The following is a 27,040-nucleotide window of genomic DNA, read 5'->3' as shown; positions in this document are numbered from 1 at the left end:
CTCTACCTAGTAGACAGCATAGCATCCTTCCAGTTGTGACAATACAATTGTCAATGAAGGTTACCAAATGTCCCCAGGGTGGGGAGGCAAGGTCATCTCTAGTTCAGAACCATTTGCCTTAAAGCGACCCTTAGTTGTGGGAGGGCTGGTATGAGATAAAAAGCTTCAGAATTTTCTCACAAATAAAAAATGGCCACTCTAGTTTTGCCAACTACGTGTGTGTATTTCCTTATCTAGACAGCATCTGAATTAGGGGAAATAGCCCAGCTGCTTCTTTATGCTGTGGTGAGCGGGTGCAGAGGACGAGACGACAGCGCCCTAACAGCCAGCACCGGGCAGCAGACCTGGGGTGCGCCAGGCGCAGGGAAAACCAGGCGCAGCGGAGCAGCTCGTGGGCGGGCCTTGCGGGCCGGGGCGGGCCGGGGCGGGCCGGGGGCGGGCCGGGCAGCTGCGCGTGCGCTCTGAGGAGCTCCTGCCGCCTCCCGCGAGCCTCGGGACACGGCGGCGGATTGAGGGCTTGCCCGGGCCCAGGCTCGGCTCGTGCGGCGCGGCGGCTTCTACGCGGCCCTCCTTCCCACGCCACCTGCTCCTGCCCCGCGCCTTCCTCCCGCGCCTCTTGCCCTGCTCTCTGGGCTCCGCAGCGGGCCTGCCTCCTCCGAGGCAACCAACGCTCGTCTCTCCCTGTCAGTGAAATTGTCTAAGACGCCTTATCTCTGGCCATTGCTGTGTGTAAGTGTACACACACACACACACACACACACACACTTATCTGCCACAGCAAATGCATATAATTATATATTATTCACGCATACGTTATGTTATGTATGTATGCACACATATGCATGTATATGTAATATATTACATATATGTACATAAATGTCATATATCATTATAATATATTTAATATATTACACATATGCATGCAATGTGTTATATCACATATATGTTATATCATATAATATATGCAATATATAACATGCACATAACATGCTATACTACATATATGTATGTGATGTGTCATATTATTATATGTAATATATTACATACATGTATATTAGTTACATTGTTATATATGCATGCATATATGTTATATATGCATATATAATATATTACATATATGTATATAGTATGTCATATTACCAATATGTTCATATATTGGGACGCCTGGGTGGCTCAGAGGTTGAGCATCTGCCTTTGGCTCAGGGCATGATCCTGGGATCCGGGATCAAGTCCAGCATTGGGCTCCCTACGTGGAGCCTGCTTCTCCCTCTGCCTGTGTCTCTGCCTCTCTCTCTGTGTCTCTCATGAATAAATAAATAAAATCTGGGATCCCTGGGTGGCGCAGCGGTTTGGCGCCTGCCTTTGGCCCAGGGCGCGATCCTGGAGACCCGGGATCGAGTCCCACGTCGGGCTCCCGGTGCATGGAGCCTGCTTCTCCCTCGGCCTATGTCTCTGCCTCTCTCTCTCTGTGACTATCATAAATAAATAAAAAAAAATTAAAAAAAAAATTAAATAAATAAAATCTTAAAAAAATATGTTCACATGTATGTAATTATAGACACTATTAATTATATGCACACACTCTTATAACAGTATATGCATATAATTACATGAACATATATTATTATACACTTGATACATGTATGTATAATATATGTATATATAATATATGCTACATATTTGTACATAATATATCATATATTATTAATGCATACAATATATTATACATGATTATATAAAAATATAATTATATATAAAATTGCATACATATTCACATTATTGCATATATGTTTAATTTATATATTTAATTTATAAGCTCACATGGTTTATCTCTTTTTTCTTGATTTATTGAGATGTAATTGACCTATAGTATTGCGTAATTTAAGGTGTACACCATGTTGATTGATGCACTCAACATATTGTGAAATGATTACCACTATAGAGTTAACGAACACCTCCATTGCTTCAGTTAATTACTATTTCTTTTTTTGTGGTGAGCATATTTAAGATGTCCTCTTTTAGCAACTTCCAAATATACAATGCCATATGGTTAATTAACTCCAGTCACCATGCTGTACATTGGATCCCAGAACTTAATCATCTTATAACTGAAAATTTGCATGTTTTGACCAACATCTCCTCATTCCCCCACGCAGCCCCTGACAATCACTACTCTCCTCTCTGTTGCCATGAGTTCAGCTTTTTTAGCTGAACATACAAGTGCTAGCACACGGTATTTGTCTTTCTCTGTCTGACTTATCTCACCTAGCATAATGGCTCAAGGGTCCATCCATGTTGCAAATGGCAGGATCTCCTTTTTCATGGCTAAATAGTATTCCACTATATATGTACACCACATTTTCTTTATCCATTCATTCACTGATTGACCCTTAGGCTGTTTCCATATCTTGGCTATTTTGAATAAGGCTGCAGTGGATACAGGGGTGCAGATATGTCTTTGAGATCCAAATTTCATTTTCTTTGGATAGACACCCTATATGGGTTATCTCTGTCCTTCTAAATCTTACCTGTCCTTAAACATCTTTGATCAAATATCATTTTTCTATGAATCATTCCCAGTTTTCCCAGTCACAAATACTTTCCTTTTCTGCAAATTTCCATTGCTCTTTCAGTTCCCTGACAAAGGTACAAATAGCTTACATATTTCTTCCCTGATAGACTGCACACTGTTCTTGTCACTTTAGTGTAATAATTGTTGTTGACATATTTGTATTTCAACAGGAACTTTCTTAAGAAACACAATGCTGAACTTAAAAGATTTGAGAGTTGCCAGCTAAGGTATGAGGGCAGGTTAGTCCTATTAATTAGGGGCAGGTTTTATTTGTGACTCCAAATCCCATTCTGTGGACAGAGGCCTCATCTACTTATACCTGAAACTTGCTTTGCCTTTATTCTTAATACGTGGGGATTGAGGTTGAAGAATTGGATTCTTATGGAAAATGCTCTTCTTGGATACTTTCTGTTGGCCTTTCTTATGCACAAACCACCCACAAACTTAGTGGTTTAAGATAGTAATAAGATATTATTTTTCAAGCTACTGTAGTTGGCAAACAGTTCCTTTGATGGTTTATTGCAAGGTCACTTGAGCAGCTATATTCATCTAGGGGTCAGGTGGGCCAGAGGGTCCAACATGATCTCACTCACATGACTGGTGGGTGATACAGGCTCTTGACCTGAGTACCTGGGTTCTCTAAAATGTGATCTCTCACCCTCCAAGAGGCTAGGCTAGCTTCCTGACGTGGCAGCCTCAAGGTACCATTCCAAAATGGCAAGAACCGAAGCTACAATCTCTCTTTGTACCAAGGCTCCAGATTTCATACAATATGAATTCTACAATGTCACATGACAGCCCATACTGGAAAGGTAGGGAAACAGATGCCACCTTCAATGGGAGGAGCTGCAAAGCCTTTGCGGCCCTGTGAAATCAACCAGACACCTGTGCAGCATCTCTGTCATTAGACTCAGTAACTGAGGTCACCAGCCCTACTTTGCAGAAGTCTTCTACTTATTCTCCTTTCAAAGGGACAGAGGAAGATATGATATCCTTGAAGACTTTTCTTTGCCCAGAGATAGGAGACAAATGATTTCCCTACACAACACTAGACTGAACTGAATGGAATTATCCAATGGTATGATATCCTTAAAGACTTCTCTCTTTGCCCAGAAGTAGGAGTTACTGAGTCGTCTCATCTGTGAGGAAGAACCCTATGTTGGCCGACCACCATGTATTTCAGGAAAACTAACCACTTACCCCTAAGTGATGGCAGGAGACTACACACATTGCTAAACCATTTCTTGCAAGTGGTGGTAACGTCCGAAAGACTGAATCTTGAAACCTACAAATATGAAGTAACTAGCAAAGTATCATCAAAAAACTATATTTAAAAAATGCTGAGCTTGCCTGAGAAGAAGCTGTGAGGGGAGAGGAAAGTCAAATAGTTTCCCCCAATATAGCTTTTCTCTGTCCCAACAGTTTGTAATAAGAATGTGTAAGATGCAGTAAATTCCCTTGTCATAACCCTGCACCCAGACATAAGGGAGCATTTCCTGTAATATCCCTTTGCTCAGTTAGGGAGGGGAAACATATGAGAATCTCATCCAGTGCCTCTTTCAGTGCTCACAACCACATTAGAGGAAAGAATTAGCATTGTATACTTCAGGAAGTAGCCCCTAAGAGGTTAAGAAATTGTCCACTGTCTGACAGCTAGTAAGTATTAGAAGTAGAATTGCTCTCAGTACCAGGTCTATCTGAAGCTAGACTCACCACCACGGTCCTATTTCCTGGGAGGATGGATGCAGAAGATCTGCCAGAGAGATCATGGCTTGGATAAAAGAATACAAGCAACCAAGGACTTGAAAGAAAAGAATCCCAGAGAGCAAAGCATTGGAGGGTTTTGGGATGGCCTGAAAGCACAATGGGATGCCATTCCTGTCTTTAGAAGAAAGATCCAATGAAGAAAGATTATTGAAGTAAAGAGAGAGCATGCATGAGATCTAGAGAGAGTGAGAGAGAGAGAGAGAGAATGGCTACAACCTGCAAATGTACACTCTGGCCCTCAACAAGGTCTTGCTGACCCAGAGGCATTTCCCATTAGCCAAGGGGAGGTTCAAAGCTCCTTCTGGGGTGTAGTCCTGGCCAGTCTGGGCTTTCCAGCCAAGCGTGTGATATGACTAGGGTAGTTTAGAGTGACTTTGGAAAAAGCTATCATCAATTCTCCTCAGTTTGGTCTGGCAGTGAGTGGGGAAATCACTTGTCTTCTTAAGTAAGACCTTGTGCTTTGCAAGGTACTGTCATCCGGTTACTGCATATTCATAAACATCTGGGTACAATCTACTGAGATATTTTTTGCCTTGTTTCACTTTGGGTGGGCATATCAAAGACCTATGCCCAGCCCACATAGCCCTGGAGGGGTCATGGCCTCCGAGAGAATGTCTAGTGGCTGCCTGGGGACTGATCTCCAGCACTGAAGCCTTGGAAGGAGAAAGAGAGAATCTTCCATTGCCCAGTCTGAGGCTGAAGTCTACATCTCAAAAACTGTTGTATTTTTTCTGCTTATCCAGTGTGTGCTTATGACTGACTCATGATAATGGTTGGACTGCTCAGTAGCAGGATTATAAGCAGAAGAAGTGAGAGAAGCTAGTCTCCCATAGACTAAGGGCCAAGATAATGAGGGATTCTCCTCTCGTGTGATGGAGGAGAGGAGAAAGCCCACAAGTACAGACATCAGATGTTCTGCTAGTCACATAGGTAGGAACCTAGAACCAGATTTATTTGCTCTGGACATCTAAGAGATTGGTATATCTCTTATACTCAAGGGTTGTGGGGGCAAATTCACTCATTACATATATATTTATTTAGATACTCTCTCTCATAGTATTTTTGGATCCTTTTGTGTTCTTTAGTCTTACTTCTGCTAAGTTCTTGGAGAGGCTAAGATCATTCCTTATAGTTGTGTATCCTTTGGACCTCGGCTCACACGTTGGCCTGAGTGGACACGTGTTGTTTTTTTGATACTTGCAACATACCGAAAGCTTATTAAAGATTATTAAAAGATTAGTAAATTTCCCAACAGTTTTAACAAAAGGAACCAACCTAATAGTGCTAATTGTGCAGCTGAGGGACACCCTGCTAGTCCTAGCAGCTGGCACATGGTTCTCTATGCTGTCCGGCACTTAGGATGGCAGCTGTCTTGGCACATTCTGGACATACACCAGTTGACTCACCCCACCCGGAAGAGTCAGCCCTGCCTCTGTGACATCCATGACCACCTGGAGAGATTTTTGTCCAGCTTTAGAAAGCTTTTTGTGCAGCTTTAGAAAATACACTGCCCAGTTAGTAATAACCTCTTCACCCTTTCCTTCATTCCAGTACTCTCTGGTGGCCCAAATCCTCTGGAAACCAACACCGATCGCCTGTGGTTTAGGATTCTGAGCAGAGTTTCTTTTTCAAGGGAAGGATTATATGCGCTGGGTGACATTGACTTAGTCTGCTGTATCCTCAGTGTTCAGCAAGGCAGGCTTCGCTCATTTATGTGATGTGAGTAGTGGTGCATGAGTGGTGTGGACAGAGCAGGCTGCTCTCATTCTCAGAGGCCACATTTCCACAGTGGGCACTGGGAAGTCATAGCTGTCAAACTGAGTCACTCAGTGTAATACCTTTCCTATGCTCCAGTATGAGAGAGAGTGTGTGTGTAGGGAAACTCAGAGTCCATTCCTCCACTTGCTCTGAAGGTGTTTGCCAAGAGGAACTACGGAATTTTTGAATATTTTATTTATTTATTCATGAGAGATACACACACAGAGAGGCAGAGACACAGGCAGAGGGAGAAGCAGGCTCCCTCTGGGGAACCCGATGTGGGGCTTGATCCTGGGACCAGGACCATGTCCTGAGCTGAAGGCTGACGCTCAACTGCTGAGCCATCCAGGCATCCTGGAAATACAGAATTTTGAGGAGAAAGAGGTTTTGAACAAGTTAACATAGACTGAACTTCAGCATCATGGATACTATCCAATTTGGCAACTTGGCTTTCCATTTGGGAAATGAGGAAGTAGGGCAATTTACTTATAGGCTGTGTCCTTAAAAAATTTTATTCTATTTTCTAAGCATATAAGGAGTACATATTTATTGTAGAAAATTTAGAAGAACCAAAAAATACAAAGACAAAATTAAAATCACTTATAATTTCACTATTAATACATGTGTGTAAGATGAAAATAAATACTATATATATGTATATTGTTGGCAAGGTATATAATATCATATGATATGTAATCTATTATAGAATATTATATTGAATTTTATTACTATTTTTCCTACAAAATTGGGAAAATATATATATATACTGTGTTACAACTTACATGGTATGTAATTTCAGACTCTCTTTTTAAAAAAGATTTTATTTATTTATTTGACACAGAGAGAGAGAGAGAGAGAGAGAGAGAGAGCACAAGCAGGGGGAGTAGCAGGCAGAGGGAGAGGGAGAAGCAGGAAGCCCAATATGGGGCTTGACCCCAGGAACCTGTTATGATGACCTAAGCTGAAGACAGACACTTAACTGACTGAGCCACCCAGGTGCCCCCAGACTCTCTCAAATGTGGATAATATGAGTAAATATTTAATGGAAGAATAAATGAATGAACTTTTACATTAATGAATAAATGCGTGACCAGGTTCATCCAACTGGCAGGGGAAGACTTCCAACCCTTCTGAAAATTATAAACTAGAAGAAATCTGAGAGATTCAGAGTAGCCTCCTCATAATAGAATGATATTCCATTTCATCTGACTCCGTCCCCAAATCATGCAAACACACACACACACACACACACACACACACACACACATATCCATCATTTAAACACTAGCTCACACTTATGTCACTGTGAACTTGCCTGAATGGGCAATCAGCTTCTATAGACTCAACTCTCAAAAATACAAATGATGACACTTCTGTACCTCTGTTTCTTTGCTACTTCCTCTTACTCTTTTACCTTTCTCTCTCTCTCTCTCTCTCTCTCACACACACACACACACAGAAACACCCCCCCCCCCCCACTACCACCACCACCTTTTTACTTATGTCACTTATGTGGGAGCTCTTATGTAATCCCAGAGATTTCAACATTGCTTATGTTGGGCTGAATATTAGGTGTTATCTTTCTTTTTTTCTTTTTTGGCATCATAATCTTTCTCTTCAGAGATAATCTATGATTTAACAAATAAAGCTTCAAATAAAAACTTACCCTTTTTTTTTTTGAGGTCAACTGCATCTGACTAAAACAAGTAATATATTGCTTCGAGATGTCAGTTGTGCTTCTCCGCCTTCCAAATATTGCAGAAATAAAAAATGGGGAAAAAACATAAGCCAAAAAAGGGGAATTTAAATCAAACCTCATTTCCCTCTCCAATTTTGTTAAGAGGTTAACAACAGGGTTCTGACATCAGAGACCTGACATGAATCCTGACTTTACCACAATCAGCCAGGTGACCTCGAATATTTACCCCAGCCTCCTAAAGTTCCAGTTTCCTTACTAATAAAATGGCATAATAGTGTCCTCTTTTATAAGATTATTGTGAGGATTAATCAAGATACTAGGTGTGCAGTCCTTAGAACAAGGACTTTTAAATACTAAATACTAATGATTATAATTCTATGATTGGTCTGTCTTTTCCTTTTAAAGTTTTCATTTATTTGTGAGAGACACAGAGAGAGAGAGAGAGAGAGACAGACAGACAGACAGAGAGGCAGAGACAAAGACAGAGGGAGAAGCAATCCCAGTGGGACTCAATCCCAGGACCTCGGGACAACCTCAACTACTGAGCCACCCAGGCATCCCTGTTGTTGGTTTTCTCTTAATGTCAGTATTATTGGGCTAGTATTGAACTCAAAACCAAAAAATTGTAGAATGAATCCATAAAACTCATATAAACTTCCTTCTGAAATATTAATTTAATTTCTTCTCATAAAGGTAAGATAAAATCAAACATATATAACACTTATGACAGGGGTGGAAAGCGTTCAATTTCTTGCTCGTAAAAGGAATCCAATTGTAAAAAGAAATGAGTATACAATCAGACTTTCCTAGGATTTCTAACTACAGCATGTCACTATCCATAAGGCTGTTTCATCTCTTGGTTTCAGGACAAACACCCAGATTATAAATTAATGGCCTTCATAGGCGAATCACCCAGTGCTGCCAATATTGCTTCAGAGTGACTACAAGAGAAACTTGATTCTGTTAAAGATCCAGTTACAGAGGAGAACGTCAAAGCCGATGAGGTATGATGCTGTCATGGGATTCGGGTTCAGCACCATGAAACTGATCATCCATGAGTCACTATTTGGCTCAAATGCGGGAGCCTCCAGGGAGCACTAACAGGATTCGCAAGTGTTCTGGTAATACCACCATTGCACAAACCATGAGACCAGGGAAGAGAGCCCAAGGGGGGATCACATTTCAGGGCTTCATTCTTTCTGACACATTCAGAGCATCAGAGCTCAGGAGAACACGGTGTTGATCAGTGTTTGGTGTTGAATGAGGGGGCCAGTTAGAAGACAGGACAAAAAGGTGGTTTCTCCCTTCCAGAGAGCTTACCATTCATTTATGAGAGAGATACGAGATCAGGCATGGGGGCAAGAGAAATCCCCTCAGGTCCCTAAGACTTGACAGGGGATGTGAAATGGACAATAGAGTCTGAAGGGAGAGACAACGGCCAGATCCTGAAGCTTGTCCATCCATGGCCCCTCCTGAAGGCCTGTGACATCCTCGTGAGCCATCTGAGACCAGTGAAACTACCCTTTCCCTACAGACTCAGCTGAAATTAGACTGTGACAGCCACATTTGCTTTGCCCATTCTTCTCCTTCATAAATGTGTCTGTTGTCCTGGGGCCATCTTGGTTTGCTTTCTCCAGCCTGCCAAAAATGGCATTCTTTGTCACGGAGACTCTCAAAGGTACCTTTGTCAGTGTCGCTCTTCCCAGAGTGGGCACAACAGAATCCCGTGGGTTCTGTTCCTTTTTAGAACAGATTTGTTTTATTTGTTAATGTGATGAGTTCATTGCTTGGACTGTTTCTTCATGGACATACATGTATCTTTTAGTGCTCTTGCAGCTGTGCTTAATTCTCAACTAGAAAATATCAAATGGCTCATGCCCTGAAGAGGGCTAGCCCATCGGTCAGATGGAGAGCCTGAGAATCTGGCATGAGAGCCACCATTTTCCACCACAGCTTTCTGATATACCTTCACAAGTAAGCCACTGAACTCTGGATTTCAGTTTGTGGACAGAGCTGAGCTGTGACCTAGTTGTACCTTTAAGCTCAAAGTTTGATTGCTGATTGCTTGATATTTTATATATGTGTATATCACATATGAAGCAATACATGTATCTATATATATCAACCAGGAAACGTGTAAATATTTCTTGATTGTCTTGAGGATTAAAGTGATATGGACATAATGTCCTCTAAGTACAATGCCTGGTGCCCTAAGTCACTCAATAAGTACATGATGAATGCATTATTATTTTTATGCACATAGGCATGCATATTGCTCAAGCCAACCCTGCCTTTTAAACCCTTCGTTGAGCTCAGTCCTAGTGAATGAATATGATAACTGAAGGGATCCAGCTGCTTCCCTTAACCATGCATGATTCCTGGTACTTGTGCTGGACACTTTGGAGCCTTCCCATCTGGTGCCCTGGAACTGTTGGAGCCTTGGACTGGGAGTTTGAGGCAGTTCATCCCCACCTACTCAACACAAGAGGGTGAGAGCCCCTCTTCCTGTTGGGGCAGCATTAGGAGTGGGTAAGTTCCTGGCAAGCTGACTTGCTCCTTGGAATGAGTTTTCCTATGGGACAATGTGTTACATGGTATTTGGTTTCTTGGAGCAGTCCACAAAAGAATCTTGTATGAGGAAATACATGGCACATTCAAATTGGATAATCTGGGAGGGTTTAGTAAGGGGATTGTTTACAAAGATGCGGACAGGCTATAGAGAAATCACAAAGGATAGTGCAGCAGCCTGGAGAATTGCAATGAGAAGCCTTAGGTGCCACGGTGAGAGTGGTTACCAAAACTTGGAGACAGGTGCACCTGGGTGGCTCAGTGGTTGAGCACCTACCTTTTGCTCAGGGTGTGATCTTCGGGTCCTGGGATCAAGTCTCACATTGGACTCCCTGCAGGGAGCCTACTTCTGCTTGTGTCTCTGCCTCTCTCTCTGTGTCTCTCATGAATAAATAAATAAAATCTTAAAAAAAATAAATAGAAAAAGCCTTGAAGACAGAGAGCTTAGTGGGGAGGGCCACCAGCCAGGCCCCTGCAGCAGAGAGAACACTACCAGGTTGTGTTACCTGGGCAGGGAGCCAAGGGAGTCCACATCCCCTTCCCCATCTCTCCCCATTGGGTGAACCCATCCAGAAGCCAAAACAACCAGGGGACCAGTCGGTATAGACAGTTCAGATCAGCCTTTTGGGATGGAACAGGTTGGAAGCCAGTAGAGTGAAGAAGATCCCCAATCATAACATGATTTTCTGAAAGGTCTCTAGAACCCAATCACTGTTGTTCCTAAGGGAAATCTGTAAGCCACAAAGGTACAAATTTTTTTTTTAGTAGCCACATTTAAAACATGTAAAAAAAAAAGGAAGAAGAAATTAATTTTAATAACATTTTATTTAACTTTATAAAACTATAGCATTCTAACATATAATCAGTATAAAATTTATTAATAAGGTATTTTCCTTTTTTTTTTTAAATAAAGTCTTGAGAATCTGATATGTATTTTATGCTTACAGTGTATCTTAAGTCAACCACCCACGTCCTGGGTGGCTGGTAGTTACCATATTGGACAGTGCAGGCCTAATATATTTTAAATACTTAACTAAATATCAAATATTATTATTAAAAAGAGCAGGGATTGAGAAGCATACTTCGCCCTGGCTTTGAGGCTGGGAAGGTGATGGAAGCTTTGGAGGCTGGTATCAAATAAAGGCCTGATGGTCTCGTCTGCCAGCTTCCTTCCTGCACCTTGACATGCCTCACATAGCAGTCTATAAGTTTACCAGCTGGAAAACAGGACTTCCCCTAGGAAATTCTGCTCTTGCCAAGACCTGGACAAGAGGTTTCTGTCCTAAGCCCCTGGCTTTTTAGGACTCTTGCCTTCCCCTAGCCTTGCTTTTCTCATAGGATGAAGACATCAAGAGATTCAGGGGATGTGTCCTCTCAGAACGCCATCTAGACAGGAGTGTGGCATTTCTAGAACTCCCTTCAGAGTGCCCCTATTTAGACTCCAGAGTTCCCTATACTAGTGACCTTGAACCTTCTTCCAGAGCCTAGATGTGATTCTTCCTTATGCCTGTCCTCTCAAGGGCAGGTCAGGGTGCATGGCCCTAAGCTTGGTGGTGGCACAGGGGCAGCTGTGTGATGTTAGGTATGGACAGATTTTGGATGTGCAGGCTGGGGAGTCCACTCAGGTCCTCTGGCTGGGGAATGGAGCTGGGGTGGCAAGAGAGGAGGAGTAGTTGGAGAGCAGAGGGCTACTGCCAGTTTTAGCATGGAACACTAACGAATCTGAGAAACCTGCATTGAAACCTGGCCTCTGGAGTACAGTGGAGGGAGGAGGATGGAAGATTACATACTGAGTAATTTGTCAGCTTGATTTATAACTTTGAAGTGTTTATGTGGCATCTCCATTTGGACTCTCCCAAGCCTGCAAATGCTCTGGAAAGGCCTCTTGAGCTGCCTGGAGTGCAGGCTCCCTTTGCATTGATTTCAGATTGGGTAGAGGCCCTGGAGTATCCTCTCTATCGTTGAAATACAGCCCTCACCCTCACCCTGAGAAAGAGCCAGAAACTCCATAAGATGCAGTAAGCTATGTTCCTTCCCCATCTTTGTATTTGTGCTTACTTTCCCTAAAGTAATCAACAGAGTTAATGATAGAGGATCTGTGAACAAGCTTAATGTCCCATGATAAGGGTTTAGACAAATAAATCAAGTACACAGATCCAATGCCATACTCTGTATCTATTAAAACATTTTAGAAAAATAATTGACAGTTTTGGAATAACAATAATAATACTCAAAACGATAATAATAGGGACAACTCCCATTCCTTGAGTGCTGCCTGGCTGTGGGGCAGTGTACGCAGCAGCTGACTTGTACCATCTCACTTGGCTTCACAACCACATGGTGGGTTATTAGTTCAAGGTATCAGCAAGGGACCTAAGCTTGGGAGGATTTAATTGTACAAGAGCATGTGGATTAGAGAATTGTTCTCTGAGTCTTTTGAATTGGGCCTCAGTTTCTACACAGGGAGGAGGTGGGGTCTTCTAGAATTGCAGGGCCCCCGTTTTCCTAAGAGAAGGGAAACCTGAACTCCTTTTTTTATTGAGATATTATTGATATATAATGTGGAAATTGAAGGTATACAAAGATGTCAGTTTGACACATTTATAAATTGCCATATGATTCTCCTCTGCAGAATTGTATAATCACCTTTGCTTTTTTTTAATGGTGAGAACATTTATAATCTAGTCTTTTAGGAACTTTGAAGTATATAATCAGCATTGTTGACTATAATCACTCTGCTTTGCATTAGATCTCCCAAATGTACTCATCTTCATCTTGCAAGTTTGTATCCCTAAACAACATCCCCCCAGTTCTCCAACCCCTAGCTCCTGGCAACTACAATTCTAATGTCTGTTTTGATGAATTCAGCTCTTCTATATTCCACATGTAAGTATAAATGATATCATACAGGCTCTGCCTTCCTCCATATGATTTGTCTCAGTGTGATGTTCTCAAAGTTCATCCATGTTTTGCAGGTGGCAAGATTTCCTTCTTTCCTGTGGCTAAACGATATTGCACTGTATATGTACACCACATCTTTATCCATTCATCCATTGATGGGCACCTAGATTGTTGCCACCTCTTGGTTATTGTGAATAAAGTCGCAATGAACATGGCAGTACAGCTGTCTTTTTGACATCTGTTTTCATCTCCTTTGGATATATACCCAGAAGTGGGATAGCTGGATCACTTGGTACTTCCATTTTTAATCTGTTGGTGGGAATGTAAATTCATTCAGTCACCATGGACAACAGTATGGATATGCCTCAAAAATTTAAATATAGAAACTTGAACCTTTTGGCCTTCCATTTGCTTTTCCTTCCTCTTGGCCCCTTTATACTTGATCTTTCTAAATCTCAGTTTTTTTTTTCACCAGTGAAATGGGAATAACAATAGTACTGACCTACTATAATCCTGGAGATTGAGTAGGACAAAGCAAGGTTGTAGTTCTCACTGAGCAGTGCCTATAAACTGGCTCAACTAGGGTTAGTTGTGATTCACTGTCTTGGTAAGTTCTCATTTTTATTCTCTTCTCTGAATGCTGGTTGTCAGCTATAGTGTTCCTTCTGGGGTCTAGGAGGTGAGGTAAGTGGCCCTCCCCATGACTCATTCTAGGGGAGCATCAGTGAGACAGTAGGGAACTTTTGCACCTCCTGGCTGATCTCCTCCTCACAGCTGTGGGTCTGGTATGCTAAATGACTTGATGTCCTCTTCTGTCTTGAGTTGCCCTTGAGTTGCCAAGGCCCTTACAGGCTTTAGGCACAGGGTTAGTGAGAAGAGAGAGGGGATTGAGAAGTGAAGAAAAATAGATAAAACACATATAAGTCAGTATGCATAGAGAAAAATCTAGAAGGATCTAAACCAAGATAGTCATCACCTTTGGGTGGTGGAAATGTGGATACTTTAATTTTTTCTTTATACACTTGTAAGAAAAATTATGAATTTTTTGGTAATGAAAGTCTGTACTTGTCATCAAGAGAATGAAGGAGGGAGAGAGAGAGACGGTGGCCTTTTGGCAAATTGGACACAAAAGACCCTAAGGAATAGGATAGGCATAGGATAGAAGAAGGAATCCTGCATGAAGAGGGCCTGGTGGAGATGGGAGAAGGGGTTGCTATTTGCTGACTCCCTATGGACCAGATACCACCTGCTTGCTAGCAGCCAGGTCTATGAAGAGACCCCAACACATACCAATAAAACCCATGACAAAATATCAGCCGAAGTACTACCTTAAGTGACTGAAAAGAAGCAAACATGCTTTTTCCTTTGAAACAGTTTAGTTTTACCATGAACATAAGCAAATCACTACCGGGGACAGTGTGGGAACCAACCAGCATTCAGGCAGGTCTGTTTCACCATATTGCAAGCAGACACACCCAAGTCTGGAAGTTCTGCATTTACCCAAGAGGGACTGGACATTAGACACAAGTCTAATGGCAGATTGGCCCTTCTCTACCCATGGGCCATGGTCTGTTATTCATTACTATGGTTGGGTTTCAAAATGTTTTTTGAACAGCCTGCTTCTTCTGCCTTATAGCCACCATCTACACGTCCACCAGCCCATTTCCACAGAAGGATACTCATGAACAATAGAGGAATTATATCCCCTTCATTCTTTCCACAGAAGACATTGCCAACCCTGGACCTTGTAATCTTGTCTCTTCCATCTGTTTTACCAAATATAAATATAGAGCAAGAGGCAATTTATGTCTTTCTGGTGCATTTCTTTTTTTTTTAAGATTTTTACTTAAAAAAAATTAAAAAAATAAATATTTTTACTTATTTACTCATGAGAGACACAGAGAGAAAGAGAGGCAGACACACAGGCAGAGGGAGAAGCAGGCTCCATCCATGCAGGGAGCTGGATGTGGGATTCAATCCCGGGACTCCAGGATAATGCCCTGGGCCGAAGGCAGGAGCCAAACCACTGACCCACCCAGGGATCCCTTCTGATGCATTTCAGCAGGCTCCTACTGCCACGCCTCTATGTTTGTTCCTAGAAAGGTATCCCATGAGCCTCCCTGTAAGCCTCTTATCAGCCATGGCTCTCCCCATGTCCTTCTGTCTTTCTGTCATTGGCAACCAAGGAAGGCAGCCACAGGAACCTGTCAGTTGGCTAATTTATTTTTCAACATTGCATATTATTTTTGCCAGTGGGTGAAAGGCAAGATCAATGACTGACAGATGTAGAAACATATTTTTAAGAACTTAATGTTCTACATTAGAAATTACCTTTTGAAGTTGCCCACTTCATCAACATCCCAACATCGTTGTCATGACAATCATAAGTGTTCCCATTAACAACTACAACCAAAGTGAAGAGTAAACCTAAGCATGTGTGTGTTCTTTAAGAAGAAAACAGACTACTGCTTCTCTCCCTGGATTCTGCTCTTTCTTGTTGACCCTACAGTGAGAGCCTTGAATGTATGATTCACTTTCACCTCTGGTTGGTAGTCCTCCCAGATTCACAGGAAGTCCCCTCTTCTTTTTTTTTATATTCAGGTTCTCGGGATGCCTGTTCCTCTTCCCAAGAATGTTCTCTGCACATTCAAGGTGCGGCGATTTTGGGCCAACTTGCTGTTTCCATTTTCAGTTTAGGAAGCATCCGTGCTCGGTGCTGCATTCACCACTGAGCGGATGCATGGCATGCAGATGGGAGTAAAGGAATGGCCTGGCCCTTGGATCACTCAGCGTGTAGGCAGACCTACTGGACGGTCTTTCTCATTAGGTAAGTAATAAATATGATCTGTAAAACAACATGAGAAACACATAAATAGACAAAAGAACAGATAGATCAATAAATAGAGGAAAATATAACAAAGAAAGAGAAAACCTCCAACCCAACTAAAGAGAGAGAGATCTCCTATTAAATTTTTTGGTTTCTATCTTGAAAGGCCCATAGTGTAATGCTCAGGACATGGATCCAGGTTTCCTGGATTTGAATCCTAGTTCTACTGCTCATCAGTCTGTGATCGTGGTCCTGTCACTTGCCTCAGTGCTCTTGTCTGTAAAATAGAGATAATTATAAGGACCTCTATCATGGGGCTGTAATGATAAGAAATGAATTAGTATTTGGAGAGTACATAAAAGAGTAGTTGTCTTGGAGTACATACTACATAAATGTTTGTCAAGGAAGTAATAAATGGATTAATAAGCATATCCATGTCTCTGTGTACGTAAATGGAGTCCCTCCAGTCCTGAGGTTCTGTGCTCTGCTTTTCAGCTTGTGCCAGTGGTCTTCAGATCTCCTGCCAAATTGTGCAAACCTGCATTAGCTTTTAAGGAACAGTGTATTGTTTTATGGAACCGTAGCTTCAGTGTTTCCATTTTGAGCTATGATACATATTAGTGTCGTGGTCCTCTGGATGCAAATGTCTTTTCACAGAATTTTCTTTTCTTTTTTTTTTTTTTTAAAGATTTATTTATTTATTTATGATAGACATAGAGAGAGAGAGAGAGGCAGAGACACAGGAGGAGGCAGAAGCAGGCTCCATGCCAGGAGCCCGACGTGGGACTCGATCCCGGGTCTCCAGGATCGCGCCCTGGGCCAAAGGCAGGTGCTAAACCGCTGAGCCACCCAGGGGAGGTGACAGTCCAAGGAGTGGAATTGCTGAACTTGAAATGTTATGTTTTGATACATAATGTCAAATTTCCTGCTGCAAAAATTACATAGCATATATTCTCAGAAACATTGCTAGAAAGTGTCTGTTTTCTGCACCCTCCCCACTGTAAAGATTGTTAATCATTTTAAACTTTCTGGTGTGTTCCATATAGACACCAGCAGCATTGTGTTCTGCAATACAGGTGATGTCCTCATTGATTACTTTGTATTTTGCCTTCTGTGACTTGTCTATTTACATTTGCACATTTTTCTATTAGGGTGGGCCTCAGTTGAAGTCCTGAGTTGCAAATAATAGAAACAAGTTAAGCAGATGGAGAATTGATTTTTTTTTAGGGTATCAGGTGGCTCATATAACTGACAGGAAGGCTGAAAAATGAGGCTCCGGAAAATAAGCAAGAATGAAGGAAGGACAGGATACAGAATCCACAACGTAGGTCATGGGAGAGAGTAGTGGTAGATTGAGCTGTCACCAATGGACGCTTTTCCTCTCTCAATGCACTGCTCCCCAGGTCACTGGACTCGCAAACTGCTCAGTCAATGCAAAGGTAACAACCCTCTAAGGGATACATATATTCTCCTCACTGTGTTGTACCAGCACCTTACGCTTTTGCTTATCTTTTATTTTGGAAATAAAATGTCTTCCTTGAATTTTTATTTACCTTTTAACTTTGTTCAGAGTGTTTTTGGCCACGGTGAGATTTTCAATTTTCTTTAGACAATAATAAAATATTTTCAGGTGCTCATGTTCTCATGGTAGGCTCCTAAATTGTTCCTTTTCAACTCCAGATTCCTCCATAGCATCAGACAGGGCATATATGTGGTAGACTGTTGAAATAATGACCCCTGATTTATTCGTGTCTTGCTGTGTCCATACCCTTGGCTAGTCCCATCCCAGATTAATCAGAACTTGCTTGAACGAGTTGCTTCAGCCAATAGGACAATTAATTGCAAGCACAATCAATACGTGATTTAAGCAGAGGTTTGAAAAGTGCTCACACACTGGGGGCTGGTCTCTTGGAGTTCTGCAACCCTTGCAGCTCAAAAGGACCTGGGCTAGCCTGCTAGGTGATATGAAACCCCTCCAGTGCTGTCAAGAGTCATCTACGCCAGCCCAGACCAGAGCTACTCAGCCCACCCATAGAATTGTGAAGAATTACAAATGTGTTTTGTCCTGGTCTCAGTCTATCGATAGTGATGCTATGGGCTAGAAATGCTGTGGCGGTGGGGGTGGGGCACTCACCTGGGCCTGTGGTGAGTTCCCAAAGAAATTCCCCCTTTCAGAGCCAGTGCTGTAGCCAGACTGGCCCTTCTGGTTCTTATCATGATTGCAAGAGACTCCTCAGGAGCAACCATTGTGGAATTTTGAAAAGCAAAAAACCAAAAAAAACACATCCAAGGTTTATTACACATGGGGTCGTGGACAGTATATGGCCTGTCTGGGGCCACACAGTGAGGTTGTGGGTAGGCAGAGAGAGAAAGCATGGGCCTGAGGTTCTGCTTTAATTGGGCTTAAGGATAGGAACATCTAGGGTTTCCTGGGTTCACTCTTTGCTGGTGAATTTAAAACATAAGAGCAAGAATGAGAGCATGGGAAAGTAAAAAGTGGTCAAATGGTCAATTGTATAAGTAAACCAGAGATCTCTAACACAAGGGTGGGGTGGCCTGGCTTTTTATCTAGACTTGTGGCTGGTGGTGTGTTTATTGGAGATAGCTGTCTTTGAAGAGGATGGCTTGGCAATCAAAAGCTTAATGTCAGGCACCTACATTATAATCAAAAAAGGCAACTGGCAGCACTTACATTACAAAATATTTGATCTTTTAAGCCACTAAGTTTTCAGGTGGCTTGTTATACATCATGTGCAAACTGATACTCTAACTATAAATGCAATTCCTTTAAAAAATCCTACTAATTCTATTATTTGTTTCCTACTTACAGCTTCCCAAGCTATATAGCCTGTAGGAGAGAGTAACCCAGGACCTAGAACGCACAGGTAATTCAATGTACTCTACGATGAACTTTCTGACATTCATTTAGACATTCATTTCCTGGAAGCTCTTCTTAAGAGAAGGCCACAGAGGGGTGGCAGGGTGGCTCAGTTGGTTGAATGTCTGACTCTTGGTTTCTCCTCAGGTCGTGATCTCAGGGTTGTGAGATTGAGCCCTATGTCGGGTTCCATGCTCAGTGGGGAGTCTGTTTGAGATTCCCTCTCCCTTTTCCTCTGCCCCGTCCTCTGCTCACATGTGCTCTCTCTCTTAAATAAATAAAATCTTAGAAATCTCAGTGGTTGTATATCAAATTAAAAAGAAAAAAGAAAGCTACTGAGATAGGTCTTCTCCTGTTGACTTGAGGAGTACTTACTTTAGGTGATTCAATGAGTCAGAAATTCCCTCCCACTTTTATTTTGGCAAAAGGCAGAAAAAAAAATCCCCTTTCCTTCATGAAAAGGTCTCCTTGGTTGCAGAATTTCTCTAGCTCTCTAAATCTTTTCCCTGTTACTTCTTCACTCAAAACACACTTGAATTTAACCTGTAGGTTGACAAATATCCATCACTGATTATTCTCATCATTTGAAGTATTCTTTGATAAAATCTGAGGACTCTATCCATGGGGATTTCAGGTCCATCATTTACTTAGCCCACCATTTTGTCGGCAGGGTTGAGAAGGTGGGTGTCATTCTAGCAGAGCTCTTTCACATCAGTCCTGAACTAACATTCCTCAGATTGCAGGGTTGGAAAAATGCCTTTTGGTAAAACCATAGAGTAGTAAACATTAAGGTAAGGGACTTAGTCTCTTTGCTCAAGGATGCAGACTTCTTAGGGATAGAGCTAGGGTGAAAATACTTAAAGCTATTTCCTCTGCTGGCTACATATCAACTACTTAGCATGGACATGCTGGCATTTCCTGATGCTCAGTCCTGGCTCCTCTTCTCACTCTGTGTCTCACACCAGGTGAACTTATTCATTCCAGATATGTAAATTATGCCTATGACTTCCAAATTCATTTTGTAAACTCTAGACTCATGTATCTAACTGCCTACTCACTAGAAGTGAGGAGGATATCTTGTATATACTTGGTTATCTTGCAGATATAGCCAAATTAGTGTGTCCAAAACAAGACTTTCAGTTGTCCAACTGATCTACCTCCTCCAACTCCATGTCACTAACCTCACCTGGGCTGCTATTATTGCTTTCATAGACTATCCCAATAGTTTCTGTAGACTATTCTAAATATTCCTGAATTATTTTCTTTCTTCACTATACCCCCTCAACTCATTCTCCACAGAGCATCCAGAATCATCTAATTATGTAAACCAGATCATATCATCATTACCAGTTATGACCTCTTGAGTTGCATTGGAGTAAAGTCCCAAATCCTCACTGTGGCCAGAGAGTCTCATCATCCAGCCTCTGCCTGCCTCCTACTTCACTTCGTCTCTCAGCCATGATCTTCCAGGTTCAGCCACATCAGCCTTTTACTTTCTCAATGTGTTGAATTTTCCCTACCTCTGGGTCTCCAGCTGTGCTGCTATTCTTCTACTTGGAAGGTCTCCAAGCTCCCATTTTCACACTCCCGGCCTTGGCTTAAATATAGCATCCTCCAATGGGCCTTTAATGATGACTCACTATGTTCTTTTCATAGCACTTATTGCAATTTGTAATTCATTAATTTTTCCTGCTCAAACTTTCTAAGTACTCCAAGAGCAAAGCCAACCCTGCCTTGCTTATGTGTCCTTGTTAAATGAAAATCTGAAATCTTCATGCATCCTCAACATGAGCTTATTATTGCAGAGTTAAACTTGTGCCTTCTCTGCCAGAGGTTTTTCCTCTCTGACTACATCGGTAAAGACAAAATTAAAAAAAAAAAAAAATTAAAAAAAAATAAAGACAAAATTCTTCCCTTTTCTTACTTAGAATTCTGCTTCTTTTTTATATAAATACAGGAATTGGAGGACTCCTTTGTTAAGTATTATGCTGTTAGCTTATTTACTTAAAAAAAAAAGGAGGAAAAAACCCAAATTTTTATTACATGCTCACAGAGGCCCAGTGATGAAATTGAGATGAAAAAATGACCAAGGGAGGCAGCTTTTGTACATTTTAGACAAAGAAGCATAAATCTTTGATATTTTACAGGACAATTATGTTTTTTTTATGTTTGGGAGCTACCATTAGTAAGGAATTCTAAAATGGTTGGATCTGGGGTAGTAAATTAATAAAAGTAACAAGGCTTGATTATACAGAATTCTTGGTTTTGAATCCCTGTCTTGGACAATAGGGACATCTCTCTACGTCCTGGTATGTAAGGCAGTGTCTTTCCTACGGGAGATTTTTTCCTTCTTTCTGGAGACAAAGGGAGGTCTTCTTGTTCTTGCACTGGCCATTTCGTAAGTAACTCAATTCAAATATTCAAGATGCATCTGTGGAACTTTTTGTGGTGCAGATGTTTTGTAAACTGCCAAGACCCACAGATGCATAACTCCATCTTTTAAAAATAGCCATCCATTCTTTTTTGACCTCCTTCTATGTTCACTGCTCTGGAGAATCCCAATTCAAGCAGAGAAGTTAGAATCATTATTTCCCAATGCTCTGAGGTTCACGGTCTTTAATGAATGACTGCAACCCTTTACTCTCACAGGAATAAATGTATCCAAATGGAACAGTGCCACAAGAAAAAGAAAGGTTTGAGAATCCACTGGAAAAATCCATGTGGCTGTCAGCAATAAGTACCTTAGATCACATGGTTTTGTCTATAGTCCGGAAGGTGTTTCCAGGGAGGTTGTGGGGTTTATAGGAGAGCCTGATTCTGTACTGACCTGATCATCTGGTTGGATAAATTCCAATCTGGAATTGCTTTCTTTCCTTTATGCATTTCAGATGAGTCCTTCTAGGTGTGATGTGAGCCAGAGAGGCCCAAACACATGCATTCTTTAAATGGACATCATCTTCAATAAACAATCCCTAAGTCTCTGAAAGCAGGGCTTTCTGGCACATTTCTGAATATAGGATTACAGCCTGAATATTCCTTGAAGAATTTCCTAGGTGTGTGACCATTTGTTAAGCTGAAAAGAAGGGAAAAATTAGAAAGCACAATGTCTATCCAGGGGATGACCAGGTATGTCACCATGAAGGGCCACTTCCACCATCCATGCCAATTTCATCGTCTAAGGCTTTCTTGAATTTTTGCAAATTTGCCGGAGACAACAGGTGCCAGTTTCATCTGTGAAGATTACACAGTTTCACAAGCCTGTTTCTGCGAAGCCTCTCTGTTACATAGCGTGCCTACAGCCCTATTAAATATTTCTCTGGGGCACACCTTAAAGAGTAGGAAAAAAACTTCATGAAAGTCCAAATAAATGTTTTCTTCACTCAAAAAGTAAGTGACCTAAATCTGGCCCTGTACTCTTCCTTGCACAAGGCACTCAGTCCCATTGGCCCAATTTTAATGCAAAACTAAGTTTCAAATGCAGGTTGCCACTGGCAAGAGAAAGCAATCATCTGCACAACCCAGTTTCACCTTAGCCTTTGCTGAAGTTGGCCCAGGTTCAGCGTCTACACGGAGGCTGCACACCTGCAGCCTGGGCTGCGGCACGTCCCCAGGTTCCCAGGTAGCCCTGGGCCTGAGGCTCGCAGAACAAACACTGCTTCCCAGCAAGCCTCCACCACCCCGCCCTGAGGCCGAGCCTTCCTCTTCCTCGCTTACCCATGGGCTGGGAGCCTTGGGAGGGTGGCAATCTCCACCTCCCCCCAGCACGGGGAGCAGTGACGGTGGACCCAAGGGACTTGGCCTCCGGTTTGCATCTGTCTCCGGGAGGCCAGTTGGGCTAGTATTTGGAGCTGGTGATCGGTGAGGTGTCTTCAAGCTCGTAGAGCCAACTGTGCTGACTTGTGCAGTCCATTAGCCTGGCTTTCCTTTTGTTCACTTTAGGAAAAGAAGCGCAGTGCGCAGGATGGGCCCCCAGCAGGAGGGCTGACACCGTGGAGGCCACTCATTAGCAGATGCTCCTCTGCCCAACTTCAGCTGTTCTCTCCGGTGACATTGGTGTGACAGGGAGCTATTTGTTCAGGTGACGGGGCTTAGTGGGCTGCAGGCCAGGAACCCCTCTCTGCAGGGACCCCCGCTTCCAGGACTGAAAAACACTAGAGACCCCCCACCCTGGCTTAATCCTGTATCCTCCCAACCTGCAAAATCTAACCAACTTCTCTCAGTTACACTTAGAGGTTCTGGCGGTCAGAGGGCCCTCCCTCAGAGATACTGTGTGCTGTGTATGAACAGGCTGGGTTGAAAAGCTGAATTTGGAGGTCGCTGCCACAGGACCCTTCTCCATGTGGTTGTCACCCTGGGGGGTGGAGTAGAGTCTGCTCATGACCATGGAGGGATCTTGGGTCTCCAGGGGGCTCACACCCATATGTATTTTCAACTAATTCTGTCAACAAACTCCCTGGATTGTCTATTGCTGGTAAGGCCTCTGAGGGGCTCAGGGATGTTTCAGCCTTTGAATTTCCAATTTTTAAGGTTCCCAGTATTTGAGAATAGAAGGAAACACTAAATGAGCCTTAAAATAAAAACCTTACATTTTGTTTATTTATTTATTTATTTATTTTTATTTTTGAAGATTTTATTTATTTATTCATGAGAGACACAGAGAGAGGCAGAGACGCAGGCAGAGGAAGAAGCAGGCTCCCTGCAGGGAGCCCAATGTGGGACTCAATCCCAGGACCCGGAGATCATGACCTGAGCAAAGGCAGACACTCAATCACTGAGCCACCCAGGTGTTCCAAAAAAACCCTTACATTTTAAATAGTCAATCGACTTGGAGTATTTTCAGCATCATATATCCCTTGTGGAATCATATATCCCTATATCCATATGGCAACATATGAAGACAAAGTGAGAAGCCCATGAATGGCCAGGTGGGCCAGGCAGTTACTCTGTCCTTGTCGTATAGGTGTGGCCCCTGGTCTAGTCTCTACAGTGAAGTGCTGGGCACTTTGATGTCACCCAGCTAAGAAAGGCACGCTGGGGACCTAGAAGATCAAACAGGCCTCTTAGCGAGTAATTCGGGCTTTACTCTTAGAGGTTGATGACTTTCCCACTAAATGCTTGTGACTAGTTCTGAAAAACAGGCTGTGGATGGAAGTGGTTGGTGTCACATCTGGGCTAAAGTGTTGGAGAAATATCCTCGGATATTTCCTTCCCATCGGGTCTGGAGATGTTTTAAGTGCTAGCCCTTGATTCCTGCAGAGTTAAAACTCCCTCCTTGCCATGTCTTGAGCATAGAGCAGAGCAAGAAAGAAACTTTGGGGGTAAAGCCATTGAGATTTTGGAGCTTATTTTTTAAATCATTGCATTGTTTAAACTATTCTAATACAACAATGTTCTTTAAGTAAATTTTATTTAAAACCACTGGATTTAAAAATATTTAAAATACTCTTATGTAGGTATATCATTGTAAGTGTGTAAAATATATGATTAAAAACTTTTGGCTCATAAAAGTTGTGCAACAAAGTAAACCATGAGTTAGTATTTCATTTTGCTTTTCTTGTCTTTTTGTTCTTCCATCCATTAATCACTTGATGCTAAGATTCTTATGCATTAGAGGCAGTGCGATTAGGAGTCATAAATGGAACTTTCTCCACAGTGAATAGAGCCTGATACAGGCTGTGGTCTCAGGAAATTCAGTAGAGTGGGAAGAGGCCAGGAGTAGAAACGAAGAGATTGAGAAACGACGGGATATTCAGGATCACCCTGTGCCCCCCCCCCCCCACACTGGGTCTCTTACTGGTCTGTCCCCTTTGGAACTGCAGGAGCAGCGGTGATCTGGGCCTCATCTCAGTCACATCTGGTCTTACATTGTCTTTCTGTTCATCCCGCGAAGATCTGCTGAGCCTGGGATGAGATCTCACATCAGAAGGTGGGAGCTCAGAGCCCTAAGCCAGCCCTTAATGACCTCATGATCTAGTGAAAAGTTCCCAACAGTCCACCCAGTTTCCTGGTTGCTAGGTTTGCTCCCCCTGGTGGGAAGCCTTATGCCTTCTCCACGCCCTGGTGTGATGCTGGCTGGGTGGGCCCTGTTGCTTGGAGTCCATACAGTGTCTCTGCTGGGCGCAATCTTTATTAAAAGTACATCTCTCTGGATCTTTATGAAAATCTGTCCCCAAAGCAAAATGGTTCTGGTGTCAGTTCAGATCTGTGTTTCCATCCTTGATTGCTAAGGGCTGCTTTGAGTTGCTTCGCGCTACACAATTCTGGCAGAGTCATCCACATTTTCCATCCCTGAAACTTACTCAAGAACAGCCAGGTTTTGTGTTCAAGAGCGAACCACTGTGCAAACTTACCCATTTGGAGGGGGTTAAGGCTGCGAGGTGGAGACCTCCCAGCACAAGTCTGACCCACTCCCCAACGCGCCCTCCCATGCATCCTTCACATGAAATATGGCATTTCATGGGGAGGCCACCACAAGCATCCCCCTTGCCCCTTGTCTCCATTACTGACATTCAACTTGAAATGTTCCCTTGCCATATACAAGTCAATGCAAGACTTTCCCGAGTGTCAGCTTCACAAGCTCAAGCTAGTCCTTGGCAGCCGACTGGGTTCCCTTTTGCCCCTGGCAGAGTATCCGTAACCAAAGCACAGGCAGCTGAGCAGGGCTGCGGCCGTGGACTGGGGCACCAGGTGCCAAAGAGGTCCTCGGTCCCTGCCTGCCCTGTTCTCTAACGATATCTGTCCCTGATCCGGAGGGGTTCAGGGTATGCAGTCAAGGATGACATAGCTGTGTCTTTTCTCTTTTATTTTGACTTTTGAAGGGCAAGGGGCCAGCTTGATCTTTCTGCAACTAGGTGAGCTGAAGTGGCTGCAGGCAAACAACTGGCATTTGTCAGCAAGCTGCATCAGCAAGCTGCAGAAGAGAGGGCCCGAGCTGAGGAGGCTAGCTCAGCAGCGCACGGTGCCAAGCCCCCTCCAGCAACGCCTTGAAAACTCGAGGGTAACCAGTGCCACCCCAGGGCACCCGATGAGGCTGTAGAAACCTCTCACACCTTTGGCTGACTGTGGCTATAGACTAGCATTTGGAGAGTGTCTGTTGTTTCTAGGCAGACCAGACCGCTGAATACAAAAGTGATTCTTTTGATATTGATAACTAATGTGACTCATGATTCCCCCCATAGAAATTGTGCAAACCCTTAATTATCAGGGCACTTTCTCAGAGGCATATTAGAACATACACTGAATTGAGTTATCTTCACCTTTGCCAACACTTTTGTAACACTGTGCGGTTAAGCTGCCCCTCAGAAGTTTTGGCTTTTGTTTGTAAATCATCGGTTCAAGCTGCACGAAGGTTTCCAGGGATTAAAAAGACAAACAGCCCAGAAAAAATTACATAGAGTAGGATTCCTAAAGTAGGTTTCTTCCCCCCTTCTAGTGAATGGGTCACAAGATTGCAATTCTAAACAATCTCACAATTAATTCTTGAGCTATGCAGTCCAATTAGAACAAATGCTTTCTTTCTGGTTTAATTAGAGATGAGTGGGCGCCTGTGAGTTTATTTGTATAAAGTAAGTGCTCATTGAACAAGGTTTGGATCAGGCTCAGCTTGTTAGAAATGCCCTGAAAAGGCTGCTTTCTCCCACTGTCTCTAGCCCCTTTAGCCCCTTCAAAGCTGAGAATGAACCTCTTAGATGTGGAGAATATAAAGAGTATCTTTTGTGGCAACCTGGTGAACTTGAAAGAGGCAATGTGTTGGCTGGAATTGTTGGGAAAGAAGCCGGTTCTTTCAGCTCTGCACACCTAGCATCTTCTTGACCTTGGCCCACCCCCCACCCCCCCTCCGCAGGTGGGGAATCTGACTGCATGTCTGATAAAGGCTGCCCTGTTGTAGCAAGAACAGGCTTTTGTGTGACATGTGCTCTTGAATGGCTCACTACTCAAGAGTATGAGCCATGGGCCAGCAGCAGCACCCTAGGTCCCTGCCCCCAGACTTGTGAGGATCTGCATTTTAACAAAATCCTCAGGTGATTTGTGTCCGCATTACAATTTGAGGAGCACAATGGACTAAAGGCA

At 42.8% G+C, this 27,040-nt stretch overlaps 1 long non-coding RNA gene across 1 annotated transcript; it reads left to right on the top strand.

Annotated features, from left to right (window-relative positions):
- The first annotated feature begins 481 nt into the window (after positions 1-481).
- On the top strand, positions 482-13,244 carry LOC140619677 (uncharacterized). Its single transcript, XR_012019529.1, has 4 exons — positions 482-729; positions 8,663-8,800; positions 10,060-10,325; positions 13,114-13,244. It is a non-coding gene; the product is annotated as an uncharacterized lncRNA (long non-coding RNA).
- The last annotated feature ends 13,796 nt before the right edge of the window (positions 13,245-27,040 follow it).

The sequence above is a fragment of the Canis lupus genome, chromosome 1 (assembly GCF_048164855.1).
Source record: "Canis lupus baileyi chromosome 1, mCanLup2.hap1, whole genome shotgun sequence".
Lineage (NCBI taxonomy): Eukaryota > Metazoa > Chordata > Mammalia > Carnivora > Canidae > Canis > Canis lupus.
This window is presented reverse-complemented; position numbering and strand designations above follow the sequence as displayed.